Consider the following 15933-nt stretch of genomic DNA (forward strand, 5'->3'; position numbering starts at 1 on the left):
AGAGAGTTCAGGTGGCACATTAACTCAAGTTCACCTTCAGGTAATTTATGTGAATTTTTCACTAGTATCAGGTTGCATTCAGTGGATTACTTTGACTTCTCCAGAAGGGGGTGGCAAAAACATTTTTGTAATTTTTTTGTTTTGTTTTGTTTATACAGGCAACTTAAAGGTTCAAGGTTCTTTATTGTCATTTGCATCACATGTGGTACATGAGGTGGAACAAAATTGTGCACCCACTTACAAACTTACTGAATAAATTTTAGCAACAAAATCTCAGCATTCAGAAAGTTTTATATCAACTACTACACTTTGTTAAAATACAGTTTTATAAGTCTATGCATGAATAATTTTCTAATTAACAGTGCACATTTTATTGCCCTTTTAAATTGTCTCATGAACTTCTCCAGCTAATGAAAACTATAGATTATTATCTAAGACGCTTTTTATAGCCCAATCAGCCACAACAGAAGAAACTGATTATATACTTTTACAAAAAGGCATGTTGGTGACATTTAATTATTCACGCATAAATCCGCTGTGACACCTGCGGGCTCTGCCTTTCCGCAGAATAAAGCTTCACCGTGATTGGCTCGATTTGTTGCCATTCTGGAGGAAGCCCGGCAGTGCGGCTTGCTCATTGGTTCACTACCTGTCAATCACGTCTCGTTCTGTAATCTGATTGGTCCAACGCTCCTCTCGGTCCAACCGGAGGCACAACGCCAGCCATTCTGTGTAATTTACCGTGTGATCGATGCGGCCGTTTATACCACATCCTTGTTGAAACGTCGGCTACACCGCGGCGCTGTCATGGTTATTTTAGAGGTCGCTTCCAGAAACAGTCTTTCCCGTTTAACTCGGCCCGGTCGACCAGCCCGACCCGCCTTCTGCTAGCTAGCTTTCGCGAGCGGCGGTGACGCGGCGCTGCCTCCTGTCTCCCGGTGGAGGCGGCAGGGGAGGATGGCACTGCGCTGGACGGGCTGTCAGAGCTAGTCCTCGGTGGCCTCCAAAGGTTTTAATTAGCTTGTGACACACGTTTACGACGGACTGGGGTGGGAGCGGACTGCGCACCGCTATGATAATGGAAACGAAGGGCAGGTAAGCGTTTTATGGTTTTATTCGAGGTTTTCTGTTTTCAAAGCGTCGCCTTGAGGGCTCACGCGCTTCTCAGCTGGGGAACAGGTAACCAAAGCGTATTTACCTGCTCGGAACGTGTGTTGCTAAATGGGACGCAGCCCATTCATTCAGCCCACAAACCATTTCCCAAGAAGACGAAGCCGGCCGGTCCCGGCCTCGTTTCACATCGTTACACAACCGAGTTGTTGTTGTGAGACGAGCCGGGACGCACAGAGGCCACCATGTGTCATGTAGCCCCAGATGTTGGTCCAGTGGACCGTAGGGCCTGCAGGGGAAGCATCCCTAAAGATGCAGCAGCAGGCCAGGAGGGGCAAATGTCCAGACATCAGCATCTTCATCCAGATGTTCATCACGTGGAAATTATAATCTTGCAAACTGTAGCATTTCTGTGAAATATGTGAGGAATTGCAATGCAGCTATTACCAGAAATCCCAACACACATCAACTATCTTTTATAGTCTAATAGTTTATTTGTTAACGTTTATTCATCCAGGCAAGTCCCACTGACTCCACACAGAAAGACCCCAAGTCCAAGTCGGGGATTGAACCCAGGACCTTCTTGCTGCGAGGCAACAGTGCAAATCACTGAGCCATCGTGCTGCCCAAATAATAGTAAGAATAGAATAGAAACAGCCTTTATTGTACCACGGATGGGAAATTCAAGTGTAATTTACTTACTATGATGTAGCCTTATGATGTACTGCTACCACAAGTCATGAATGTATTTTTACAAGGGATTCCAATATTGTGACAAAACAGAAGAATTACAGCGGATTAGTAAAAATTGACCTTCACACTCTAGAAAATGCTACATTTTGATGTATACTTCATAGTAAAGAGAATCAAGATCGAAAGCAATCTCACAGCTGCTGCCAGTGACTTATCGGGGTCGCCATGGCAACCACACACCTTTTGTATCTCACTCCCTGACACGTCTCTGAATAAAACAATCAGACAGAAATAGTCTAAATAAAGGTGATACCTCACTGGACTGACAAGTTGTTAAACACCATTTGTTCATGATGGTTCTTGACTTCCTCATAGTAAGAGGTGTGCAGCCCTGTCATTTACGTTTTCATTCATTCAACCTTTATTTATACACGTTTGTCTCATTGAGCCATGAGGGCTCATTTACAAGAGAGACCTGTTTTAAACAAAGAACACAAACAACAATAGTCATATAAAAAACATATAAAATGAAAAAGTAAATAGAAGAAGTGATACATTATAAAGCGATGTAAAATACTAAAACAGAAACATGTCTGTGTTGGTTTTTGCCATGAACTTAACAGATGTTTAAAATCCCTTAGAGAGGTCAAGGTTGAAAGCTTCAGATGTTTTTGCAAGATATTCCAGGAAACATGAGCGAAGTAGGAGAAGGTCCTTTTGCCTAGTTCAGTCCTGACTAAGGGAACACTGCAGGTAATAATGTCCTGAGAGCGCACGCTGTAGCTGCACTGACGACATGACATGTAGGAGGAGATGTATGAAGGCAGCAGACCAAGAAGTGTTTTACAGTTGAAAATGTACCAGTAAGAGAGTCTGTGTAAAGTTAATGATGACTGGTTAACCAGTGAATACTGGGTGCAGTGGTGGGTACGGTAGTTACAGCCAGTTATGGATCTTAGTGCACTGTGATAGACAGCATCCAACATCTGCAGGGTTCTTGTAACGTTCGTGTAAATAATGTCATTGTAGTCAATGGAGGGAAGGAAAGTCACAGTTACTTGGTGTTTTCTAGTGTTCAGCATTAGAATTTTGAGCATGTTCAAAAAATGTGTGCAACAACTTTTTTGCAGGCAGAGCTTTGTTTTGACATCTGCATGGGACTCAAATGTCTACGTTTTAAAACGGCTTGACATGATCAGAGGTGGACAGTGAAGTGACGTGCACAACCAAGAACACAGTTTTACATTCTTGGCCTTCGATTTTCAAAAACTGGTTGCAAGAAAACGCGGCCACTTGTCCCAATGGTCACTTACTGGTAACTTAGTTCAGTGACACTGCAGTAGAAATTTCTTATATTTTCTTGGGATTTTGAGTCGCCATTGCATCTTGTTACAGCCGCAGGCTAGTAGGATACCACCTTAGGTACAGTGCAAAAACTATAGGGTGCGTTAAAAGATTCCTGAAAGATTGCTCATCACACATGTCAATCTTCATGTGTCTACAGCAGGGGTCTGCAACCTTTATGATCAAAAGAGCCATTTTACGCCATCGCTCACTAAATTAAAAGTAACCAGAGCCACGACAACCTGCTATGATTATCAACTGGTGGCCCATGGGCCACTTTAGGTTTGTTGGAGGGGCTTTTGTGGCCATTAGGGGTGACATTATAAAACTAAAATTATCTAATAATTTAGATTTTTACAATTTAAGACAAATGAAAAGACCAGATTCTTGTGGGTGGGGGGGCGGTAGTTTATTTATTTTTTTAATTAATAAAAACTCTGAACTATGCAGACCTATGTATTTTTTAATTGTGGAAAAAACAAGTATAGAAATAAAGCATGAAGTTAAAATGAGTGTTTTTTTTTTTTTTTCTCCTTGTACATGTTCCAGCAAAATAAATGACAGGAAAACTGCTACAACTAGTCCTTTTTTGTATTTTGTATAACAACTTATAAAATTCAGTTTTGTCAGTTTTGGTCAAAGCTTGAAAGAGCCGCTGCGAAGGGACCAAAGAGCCACATGTGGCTCCAGAGCCGCAGGTTGCAGACCCCTGGTCTACAGGGTTTTATGTAGGTGAAATGACAAATAAAGGGTCCTTTAATTTAATTTCTGAAGAGAAAATGATGAGCTCTGAAACAATGGAAGTCAATGAGAGTTTGGATGTGTGGACTCTGCACTCTGAGGGGCATTTTAAGAAAACTATAAGTCCTGTAGCAGTGAGAGAGACACTGGGTGAAAAAGTAAAACGAGTGGCTATGTTTTGGTTTATAAACTATTTGTAGTTTGTTTGAATAAGCCTAACTTAGGTTGATTGGTAACTCTAAATTGTCCCTAGGTGTGAGTGAGAGAGTGGATGATTGTTTGTCTCGTTTGTCTCCATGTGTCCCTGTGATGGACTGGAGACCTGTCCAGGGTGTCCCCCGCCCCTCGCACAGTGATTGCTGGACATGTGCATCAGCGACCCCTGTGACCCAAAAACGGAAGAAGCTGGTAAAAGATAAAGGATGAATGGATGTGGGAATAAGAAGAATTTGTAGAAAGTTTGGAACGAGCGCATTTCTCTCATTTTGCTAAAATCCCATTATTATTGAAAATTGCCTCACATTTTATGAGTTTTAATAATAAATTATGATGTACTGCTACCACAAGTAGATGTATTTTTACAAGCTGCGTGAAGAAAAGGGATTCCAATATTGTGACACGAACAAAAGGATACCAGCAGAATCGTAATAAGAGGCCTTCAGTGTTTGTTCATTCACACTCTAGATTAATCTGTACTTAAGAAAACCAAATTGGTGATTGTTGATGCTAAAGAACGTGAACCCTATCAAACATGCTAACCTTGCCTGTAAGGCTGAAACAAACAGCCCTCGATGTGAGCACCAAAGTTAAATGACTCACTCTTGTAAATCTAGGCCAGACAAATATTTTAACTAGGCAAGTATAATAAATTGTGCAAACCCGCTTTTGGCTTATGATACTAAAGGATTAGGAATATTGCTGACTAGTCACAATATCAAAGCGCTCCCTGAAGCACTCATCTTTTGAGGAGAGTTGGATTATTCCTTCTTTGTTTGTTAAATGCAGCTTTAATGCTTCATGACTAAGGGCACGCACCAGTGTGTAACAGACTCTTCATATCTCAGTATAGGATGACTTTTGAGCTTATCTTTAAAATCCACTCGCTTTGCAAATGTCACCTAATTCACAGTCAAGGAAACGAGTATCAGATTCTAACGTTCTGGTGACCTTGTTTTCTTTTAAGCGGCAAAGATTAGAAACTTCTGCTTTTTTGGGTTACAGTCATGCGCACACAAAAGCCCAACTCTATTACCTTTTTGACATGAAAGCAAACTTGAGCTTCTCCTCTGCTCTGTCTGCTTCTGCATTATTCATCTGTGGAGTGGAGAGATAAAAGGATCTGGCCAGTGTCTTTAAGATAAACAGTTCATGAGCCGTGCACCCAAACTGCTGCTGTCCAAGTTTATTACTGTCTGCTGCCTTTGTAATAACAGGAATGTCTGAATCAAACCTGAGCCACGTATCTGGGTCATAACACGGACAGACTGAATACCGTCAGGGATGAAGAATCTGAACATAGGTCTTAACATCTTGCAACCCAATACTATATGTATCCAGTGTTTCAGTAAATAAAGCGTAACAGAGGTAAAAGGTGTTTCCTGTTAAAATCAAACAGAGCCTTGGGCATCAAACCAAACCAAAGGAGAAATTTACTAAAGTGATATAACAATTAGGTACTTTTTTGAGAAAAACATTGCACTACTGAGCTGAACGAGATTGTTACAAACACTGAATATCATCACAGGTCTTGGTAAACTCCATTTAGATTTTATAAAACATGGCTGACATTTGAAAGTGTTACATAGAAGCGGGTACATGTGGCGTTTATAGAAGGGATTAATCTTTGATTTATTCGTAGAAAGACAAACAATTTGAGTTGTTTGTAAAATCTTTAGCAGAATTTTCTCAACTTTATCTACTAAGAGGTAACTTCCTGGTGTATTGAAAGCAGCTTTTGGTCTGGAAGTGACAAGTTTTAAAGCTATTGTTGTACAGTAAAAGTTAGAAAATGCAGATCGCTGGGTTTTCTCTGGATCCTCCGGTTTCCTCCCATAGACCAAAAACATGCCCAGAGTCCTCTCACACAGTGACTGCTGGATATGGGCACTAGTGACCCCCGCGACCCAAGCAGGAAGATGGATTGATTTGGATTAGTGGTATGTTTTACCTTCCACCACTCGTAAAGTAGTAGACGTAGTTGTTGCCTGTAATCTGTTCCAATATATCCATATAATGATTAATAATTCTAATATAATCCCGTTATTTCAAGATTTTTAACTGCAAATATCTTCATCACGAATGTGGTTTTACTCTACCAGTGGAGCTTTTGTTTTAGAACGGTGGCATTGTGGGTAATGTGGTTCTAATCTCTATGTGGAAGTAGGAGACAGCTGAAGAACGTGAGTGAGTCTTCAATTTTCAGTTGCTGACTCACAGCTTGACCAAGTTTCACAATAAGAGTAAATTATCCAGAAATGGTCACATGACATCAGGACAAGGATGACTAATCTCTCTTACTTCGATTTGTTTCAGGGCAAAATCAAAGGCCATCTTGTTTTGGCCGTTTTTAAAAGATTTTATGATTTCACAATAAATATTAAATATAAACGTTGTCCGCTATCTTCAGGGCTCCAAAAATAAGAAGTAAAACCTAATTTATACAAAGTTGTATTTTATTCTAGTCCTTTTTTTTTATCACTCTTTTTCTTCATCTTCTCCTTCTGGCTGTTCCCTCTTCAGGGGTCACCACATCCCACATCACAGTGAGTCATCCTCCTCCATCTCTGTCCTCTGCATCCTCTGTCCTCACTCCAACTACCTCCATGTCCTCTCTAACAGCATCCACATATCTCCTCTTTGTCTTTTTCCTGGCAGCTGCATTTCTAACATCCTTCTACCAATAGACCCACGGTCCCTCCTCTGGACATGTCCAAACCATCTCAGTCTGGCCTCTCTAACTTTATCTCCCAGTTGTTCAACCTGTGTTGTACATCTGATGATCTCATTCCTAATCTTATCCGTCCTTGTCGCTCTTAAGGAGAACCTCAACATCTTCATTTCTGCTACTTCCAGTTCTGTCTCCTGTCTTTTTGTCCATGTCTCTGTCTCCAGACCATACAACATAGCTGGTCTCACAAAGCTAAACTTTTCCTTTGACCTTTGCTGACACACTTTTAACACAAATCACTCATGAAACTTTTCTCCATCCACTCCATCCTGCCTGGACTCTCTTCTTCACTTCTTTAACACATTCCCCATTTTCCTGGACAGTGTACCCCAAGTCCTTGAAGTCCTGCACCTTTGTGACCTCTGCTCCTTGTAGCCTCACTGTTCCACCGGCCTCCCTCTCATTCACATGAACTCTGTCTTACTACGACTGACTTTCATTCCCCTTTTTCAAGTGCCTACCTCCACCTCTCTAAGTTCTCTTCCACCTGTTTCCTGTTCTCACCACAGATCACGTCATTTGCAAACATCAGAGTCCAGGGGGATTCCTGCCTGATCTCATCTGTTAGTAATATTCCCTTACTGTACAGTCTCATTCATATTTGTTTTTCTGTTTTTAGATTTTCTACCTTTTGTGTGAATCTGCATTGTTTGATTTACTTGTCACTTTGCTACTGATACACCTGAATTTCTCCACTGAGATACAATAAGGGTTATTTTTATTCAGTTTTATCATGAACTGTATTAAATGATGCAGTTTGAAAGAAAAGGGGTCAACAAAAGTGGTTTCCGTTTGTCCGAGACAACATATTTTCGTCTCGGCCAACCAGACCTTGCCTTGAGGTTTTCTGGTGGACAGCCAAGTGAAATAGACGTGGATTAAAGTTCTCACCATAATAGATTTCCGTCATCTTTAAAAATGAAAAGGGGAAAAAAAACTTATGTTTTGTTGTGGTTTTGTTAAAGCCATCCCCGTTAATTATGATACAGGGATTAACTTGACACTGCTTTCAACAAATAAAGAGAACCAGGGTCACAGTTTGACCCAGTCAGAGCATCAAACCCCTTAATTAAAAACATTGGAATGGCATAAAAGAAATCTACAGAAAAGTTCAGAAAAGTTGCAGTTTGACTCCCATCACCCTTTGGAGCACAAGTTAGGAGTCATCAAGACTCTGTACCACAGAGCAGACAGCAGCCCCACTAACTCAGGAGCCAGACAGAATGAGAAATCCCACACAAGACAGGCTCTAGAGCAATGTGGATATCCTAACTGGGCCTTCCTGAAAGCAGAGAATAAACCCAAACAGGGCTCCAGTCAGCCATCAGGTGAAAAGGAGGAACCCAGACCCAGACCAGTGGTCATTCCGTATGTTGAGGGAGTATCAGAGAAACTGAGATGTTTATTTTCTAAACATAACATCCCAGTGGCTTTTAAACCCCAAAATACATTACGGCAAAGACAGGTTCATCCCAAAGATCCAGTCCCCCGGCACAAACAGAGTAATGTTGTGTATGCTGTTCAGTGCCAGGAGGGTGAACAGTCTTACATCGGGGAAACAAAACAGCCACTGGCCAAAAGGATGGCCCAGCACAGAAGACCAACATCATCAGGCCAGGACTCTGTGGTCTACACTCATCTCCAGGCCAGCGGTCACTCTTCCAGGGATGAAGATGTTCACATCCTGGACAGAGAGGAACGATGGTTTGAGAGAGGAGTAAAGTAGGCCATTTTTGTGAAAAGAAATCATCCATCATTAAACGGGTGGAGGCCTCCGGGTTCAACTATCCCCCTCTTACAATGCTGTGATTGCTAGTATCACTCAGTGAATAGTAAACAGTCATAAGTGTGCTAATGATCTATCGTTAGGCTGATGGTCCTCCTTGATCATGTGAGCAGCTGGTTTTGGCTGGTTGATCCACTACGAGAAGGTGCTATTTATAAGACTGAGCTGAATACAGCACCTCAGACTGAGGAAGTCTTTCGGATGAAAAATGAAAAAAAAAATTTTTTTTGGTTTGTTTTGTTTTTGAATGTCCAGAGGACCAGACTTAACTTTTTTAGATACAGAAAAGTTGTTTAAAACCCAGAATGCCATTGGCTTTGATTGTGCAAAAGTGTTATAGGTGTTGGTCTTCTTACAACTTCAAAGCTTCATTAGAGAGCACTATACAATATATCCAACAAAGTTAAGTCTGGTGCTCTGGACCTCTGGACTAGACTCAATATACTTTTACTAAGATCACATACTCAGTATATTCTGTGCACGCAGAAGTTATGGGGAGTGGTGGCGCAGAGTTTAGAGAAGGTGGGCCTGTGATCGGAAGATCGCCGGTTCAAGCCCTGGTACAGACAACATCAAAAAATATGGGTGGGGTAGGTGAAGCACCCACACCTGCCCCCACCCTCATTCGCCCCACCCTGGACCCATGAGCAAGGCCATTAACCCCCGTCTGCTCCCTAAACAGGTCTCTCTTGAAAATGAGTTCTCATGGCTCAATGAGACTACCTGTATAAATAAAGGATAAATGGAAAAAAAAATCCTCCTGACATGAAAACCTTTGAGTAGTGACCTGTTTGCTGGAAAGAGCTCTCAAATATGTTTTATTGGGTGGAGTGGGCGCTTGAGCAACCTCTAGGTGTAGAAATTTCAGCTGATTTAATCCCTGCCTTAAATACGCTGCAAGTGCCTCTCTTGCAAAGTCTGATGAGTAAGGGAATAAGGACGTTCCACTCCAGCAGCTCCTGAAAGAGTCTGCCACTGAGTAGCTTGGGAATTCAAGTAGGTCACAATATGGCTGACTGAGAACATTTGTATGTACGTGGATTAAAGTTCTCTGTCGCTACAATGGATTTCTGTCATTTTGAGCATGGCGAGAACTGAGTTATGTCATCTGTAAGTATAAGGGGGAAGAAAAAATGTTTTGTTGTGGTCTTGTTAAATCCATCCAATCTAACGATGATCCAGGGATTAAATTGACACTACTTTCCACCAATAAAGAGAACCAGAGCCACAGTTTGACCCAGTCAGAGCAGAGTGGGTTGTGTTCACAGTGAGCCCAGGTGTGAGCAGCAGAGACAAACTGCAGGTGAAGGCTCACCTGCAGCAAGCCAAAGCAAGCCTCCTCTCATACCGCGCCCCGAGCTGCCGGGACTTTTGTATCTAAAGTCTAACTTTGTTGTAAATGTGCTCGGTGCATCATCATCATACAGACATGTGCGACCTGCACGCAAGACCCAACTCTGGATCAGCGAGAGAGATGTGCATGACCGTGGGAGCGTGCAGCCTGTTGAGATTCTCTCACAGTGAGCGAAGCCGTTTCTGTTGCTTTAGTTCATCTAAACATATATTAATGCTAAAAGACAAATATTTCTACCCCAGATTATAGCAGAGCTGTGTCCTCGTTTAACTTTACCGTAATTTCCCCCCCAAACTCAAAGTTGTCTTTGAGAATCAGTTTCTGGTGTTTATCATAAATATCTGTTAAATTCAGTTCTACACTGTTTTAACAACAAGTTGTTTCTGTTTTGATGAGCTAAACTTGATTATATTTAGAACCATACTGAGAGGTACTTGTACTGTGATAAATGTAATGTAATGAATAAAATAAAATAAAATATGAAAAATAAATAGTATTAAATAATTACATGAGCTGAAATCCTGTAAATATGATCCCTTTGAATGAAATAATAATTTAGGGGAGAAATCTATCAGTCTAGGTAAAAAAATAAATTAACGTGTACTCTTCAAGGGACTTTCTGTGCTATAACAAAAGTAGCTCCGACAACCCCTCTAAAATTAAACTACATAAAATTTGTTAAAACCCCTCTCTTCCTTCAGAATGCACTTTGTTTTGATGCTTTAGGTTAAACACCTCCAGATGTAGGAAGAGGGCCACCTGCATCATGAAGGACCCCACTCACCCAGCACACACACTTTTTGCCCCGCTGCCCTCAGGCAGGAGGTTAAGGAGCATTAAGTGTAGAACCACTAGACTGAGGAACAGCTTCTACCCTGAGGCTGTTAGACTCATGAATCTCTAACCAGAATAATCACTGTGAAAAAAATCACATGATGTTGCTGCTGATCTGTTTCAAGTTGCTGCTGATCTGTTTCATGTTGATGTATTCTTGCGTGCTCATCTGCTCACACAGACTCATGTTCGTGCTGCTGTTTGGTGTATTGTTTTTATGCTATTCGTGCTTAGTGTATATTTAGTTGATGTTTTTCTTAGTTCATATCTTAGGTCTTATTATTGTTTTTCTTTTACATTTTATTGTTGGATGTAACTGGGACCCTGTGTACATAATTTTGTTCGCACCACATGTACCACATGTAGTGGAACGACAATAAAGAATCTCTGAATCTCTTAGTCTTCTTACAACTTCTATGCTTTATTTTTTAAATTAATATATTTTTTATTAAACCTTTATTTAACCAGATAAAAAAAACACTGAGATCAATATGTCTTTCGCAAGAGTGACCTGGCCAAGAAAAGGCAGCAGCGCATGTTTTAAAAACAAGACAAGTAACAAGATACCGAATAGGACTTCAGAAATTTATAAAAAATATACAATGTAAACGGCAATAGTCGTAGTAATAATAATAATAATAATAATTTAAAACCATGGCTGTTTAAGATCTGAAACACAGGCACTGTTGACAAGATGTCCGTTGTCGTTTTTTTTAAAGTTTGCAGAAAGCACTGAAAGTAACAAGTTCTGAGTTTTAATTCAGCTTGATTCCAAGCTGAGGGGGCAGAAAAGCTAAAAGCTTTCTTGCCCTTTTCTGTTTGCACACTTGAAGCAGAAAAATGCAAACAGTCCTTAGAGCATAAGGCATATTAATGGACTGTACTTATATAGCGCCTTTCTATCTTATTGAGATACTCAAAGCACTTTACACTACAATCTGTGCCTCATTTACCCATTCATACAGCACTCTACTAGATCTATACAAAGCTAAATGAACAAATCATTCTAAAGAGACTAATCAGTGCTTTAGATCACATTCATACACCGATGGGACACACATCAGAGGCTGTGAGGGGTTCAGTGTCTTGCCCAGGGACACTTCGGCATGTGACTGCTGTGGGGTTCGAACCCCCAACTCTTGCATTGGAGGACGACTGCTCTAACCACTCAGCCACAGCCGCCCACATTAGAGAACACTATTCTATGTACTTATACTAAATCCATGTACACACAGTATAGTGTGACACTATATTGTGTACTTTTACTAAGATCATTATACATTATACTATATATTGTATAACTTATAGGTATAGAAAAAAAATCAGCCAAGATTTTTTTCTTCTTTAATTTCTGTATACAGTAAGATTGTATATAGTGCAATATACTTATTAAAGTACATTTTTCTTGAGCTCATTATTGTAAAATTTGCGGACAACCAAAAATTGTGGCGGACAACCAGATTCTGTCGAGAGTTTGTCTGCTGGACAACCTGGAAAATGTTTACTCCAGTGTTTCTTCACATGCATGCAATAATAATATGGTAATAATATGTACAAGTGTAATATGCAATTCTAATATGCAGGTATGCATTTATTGTAAACAAAGCACTTTTATTTGCATCCTTTATTCAACAAATCTGAGAGTAAAAACTTACCAATCCATCAAAATAGTTGTACTTTTCAATCACAAATGACTCCTCCATGGACGTCTGTAGGTGAACAAACACATGCGCAGTAGTTGCCAACTGCTCAGTAATTTTGTTTACAAATTTTTAATTTATGGACACATTAACAGACAACCGTAAATATAAGAAAAAAATGTGCAGTTTTTTTTCTTGTGGCTTTTTTCTTGTTTCTTGTGACATTGCAATGAATAACTTTTAACTAAACATTTCTTATATTTGTTCTTAACACACTATAAAAAAGATTTTGCTTTGACTGCTAAGAGAAACATGTTTTATGTGTGTACGATTACTAAAAACCAAAATCTGAGATGAATAATCATATTTAACCATTATTATGAACTCAAAACTTTTCAGGTTTGTGATCTTATTTTGTAATTTAGGCACTTGAATGGACTTCCTGTTTGAGCGCCTGACGGGGTCAGCTGATACTTTTTCTTGTAGTGTAGAAGCTTTATTTATTGATGAGGCAGATGTAAATGTTTCACCTCGTGTTGCCTGGCTCTCAAGAGTCAAACACGAGCTATGACTGATGTCATTTAGTCAAAGTATATTATACCTGGATGTGTTTCCTGTGTTAACATCTGTCATATCCAGATGAAGCCAGATGTTTATATACACTGAATATAAAAACAGAAGCATTTTTTTCTCGCTGACTAACATTAAATCAGACTAAATATTTTCTGTTTTAGATCAAAAAAGATTTACAAAGTTATTTTTAATTGATAAATGCCTTAATCAATGTTTATATTTTGTATTGCTTTCTAACAGTAACAACTTTTTCTTTTTCTGGGTATTTAGTACCTTTGCCTTTACACTGAAGTTTTTGGTTTCCTTCCACAATTTCTCAATAGTTTTTCTGGAGTCTTGTCCCATTCCTCCTGACAGCTCGGTGTAACTGAGTCTGGTTTATAGGCCACTTTGTGAGCAGAGCTGAGAAGGTGTGAGAGCAAACGTTTTGGGGGATTGAGATCAGAACTTTGTGATGACAACTCCCAAACATTGATGTTTGTGTCTGTAAGCCACTTTGTAACTAATATGGCAGTATATGTTGTGTCGTTGTCCATTTGGTAACACATTTTTGTCCAAAATTTAACATCCTGGCTGATGTCTTGTGTTCCATCCATCCATCCATCCATCTTCCGCTTATTCCAAAGTTTGGTCATGGGGGCAGCAGCTTGAGCAGGGAGGTCCAGACATTTTCCACAGCCACCTCTTCCAGCTCTTCTGGGAGGACTCCAAGTTCTTCCCAGGCCAACCTAGAGACGTAGTCTCTCCAGCGTGTCCTGGGTCTTCCCGGGGTCTCCCAGTCAGACATGCCCAAAGCACCTCCCTAGGGAGGCGCCCAGGGGGCATCCTTACCAGATGCTCAAACCACCTCAACTGGTTCCTCTCGATGTGGAGGAGCAGCGGTTCTACTCTGAGTCTCTCCTGATAACTGAACTTCTCACCCTATATCTAAGGGAGAGTCCAGCTACCCTGCAGAGGAAACATTTCAACTTCCTGGTTCCACGATCTCATTGTTTTGGTCACTACCCAGAGTTCATGACTATATGTGAGGGTAGGAACGTAGACTGACCGGTAAACAGAGAGCTTTGCCTTACAGCTCAGCTCTCTCTTCACCACAATGGATTGGCACAGAGTCTGCAATACTGCAGACGCTGCACCAATTCATCTGTCAGTTTCATGCTCCATTCGTCTCTCACTCCTGAACAAAACCCTGAGATACTTGAACTTGAGGCAGAACCTCACCATTGACCTGAAGAGAGCAATCCACTGTTTTCCGGTTGAGGACCATGTCTCAGATTTGGAGGTGCTGATTCTCATGCTGCTGTTCAACGTAATGTTTTTATGCTACTAGTGCTTGGTGTATATTTAGTTGATGTTTTTCTTAGTTCATATCTTAGATCTTATTAGATATTATTGTATTATTCTTAGCTCTTGTTGCTGTTTTTCTTTTACATTTTATTGTTGCATGTAACTGGGACCCTGTGCACATAATTTCATTCCACCACATGTACCACACGTGGTGCGAATGACAAATAACCTTGAATCCTTATCCAAGCCGTTTCACGCTATGTCTTGAGATGTTACTTCAATTTTTCAATATAATATTTTCTCATGATGCCTTCTATTTTATGAAGCACATCAGTCCCTCCTGCAGCAAAGCACCTTGGCAACATTTTTTTTTAAAATTCCACCTTTATTCATACAGGCTAGTCTCACTGAGCCACAAGGACTCATTTACAAGAGAGACCTGTTCCAGACAGCACATATAAAGTACAGACAACAATAACAGAAAACAATGACAACAATAAACTACAGTAAAAATACAGTTAAAATAAGAATAATGTATAAAACAACAAATCAGGGGGCTGTAAAACAGGGCGAAATACTAAAAACAAGAACATATTTGCCTTATTTTTTCTATTGACATTATCAAATGTTTGAAACCCCTTAAAGAAATTAAGGTGAACAACTTTTTTCCTGTTGCAAGGTGTTCCAGGTGCAGGAGCAGAGTACGAAAAGGCCTTTTTGCCAAGTTCAGTCTGCACTGAGGGGACGCTGCAGGTAATGATGATGGCCTGAGAGCTCAAGTTTTAACTAAACTTGTTGCACCCCTGTAAATAGGGGAGAAAGAATCACAAGAGTAATTTTAAGTTGCTTCCTCTTAGCAGTTTAATGGAATCAATACAAACATAATACATGTCTCTCAATTTCATAAAATGGAGAAAAAATGAATAAAGCAAAATATTAATAAACTGCAAAATATCAATGTTATCACATATTCTGTACACTCAAATAATAACAGACAAGTTCCTAGTTTATTATCTAAACAGCCATTATCTAATACACAACTGGCAAACTGACACACAAAAACATTATGTCTAAAAACTCATGAAACAAGAAAAACACTTCTCAAGTTCATAAAAATAATAAATGATTACCTATAAAAGCTAATTAATAAACCAAAAATAAGAAAATATAGCTAAATGTCTGCGTTGTAACATTTTTCCTCACAATAAACGACAGCACAGCTTTATACCTTCTGCTGTTAGCTTAACAGCCATTACCTAATACACTGCAGATGCACAGAAATGCTATATCAAACTACTCATAAAACTATAAAATGCTTCTAAAGTTTACAAAATAATAAATAATTGTCTCTAAAATGTTTTAACAATATACAGGATACAAATATATAATATGTCAATCAGCATTACCTGTAAATAGGGAAGAAAGAATCATGAGAGTGATTTTGTTGCTTCCTTTCTCAGTAGTTTAATGGAATGAGAGGAGAGCACAACCGCACGGTGGTTGTGGCACTAACGGTCAATCCCAGAAAAAGCTTATTAGCTTATTACTGGATATGTATACATATATATATATAGATCTATATATGTATACATATATATGTATACATATATATGTATACATATAT

General features: G+C 39.8%; 1 protein-coding gene across 1 annotated transcript in view; it reads left to right on the forward strand.

Moving 5' to 3' along the window:
• Positions 1-1062: 1062 nt before the first annotated feature.
• evi5l (ecotropic viral integration site 5 like) overlaps positions 1063-15933 on the forward strand; it is a 104988-nt gene continuing 90117 nt past the window's right edge. The window contains exon 1 of the mRNA XM_037689973.1: positions 1063-1095. The gene's annotated coding sequence lies outside the window, so the exon portion shown is untranslated. The remainder of the gene's footprint in view (positions 1096-15933) is intronic.

Source organism: Nematolebias whitei, chromosome 16 (assembly GCF_014905685.2).
Source record: "Nematolebias whitei isolate Nwh7 chromosome 16, NemWhi1, whole genome shotgun sequence".
NCBI classification, from domain to species: Eukaryota; Metazoa; Chordata; class Actinopteri; order Cyprinodontiformes; family Rivulidae; genus Nematolebias; species Nematolebias whitei.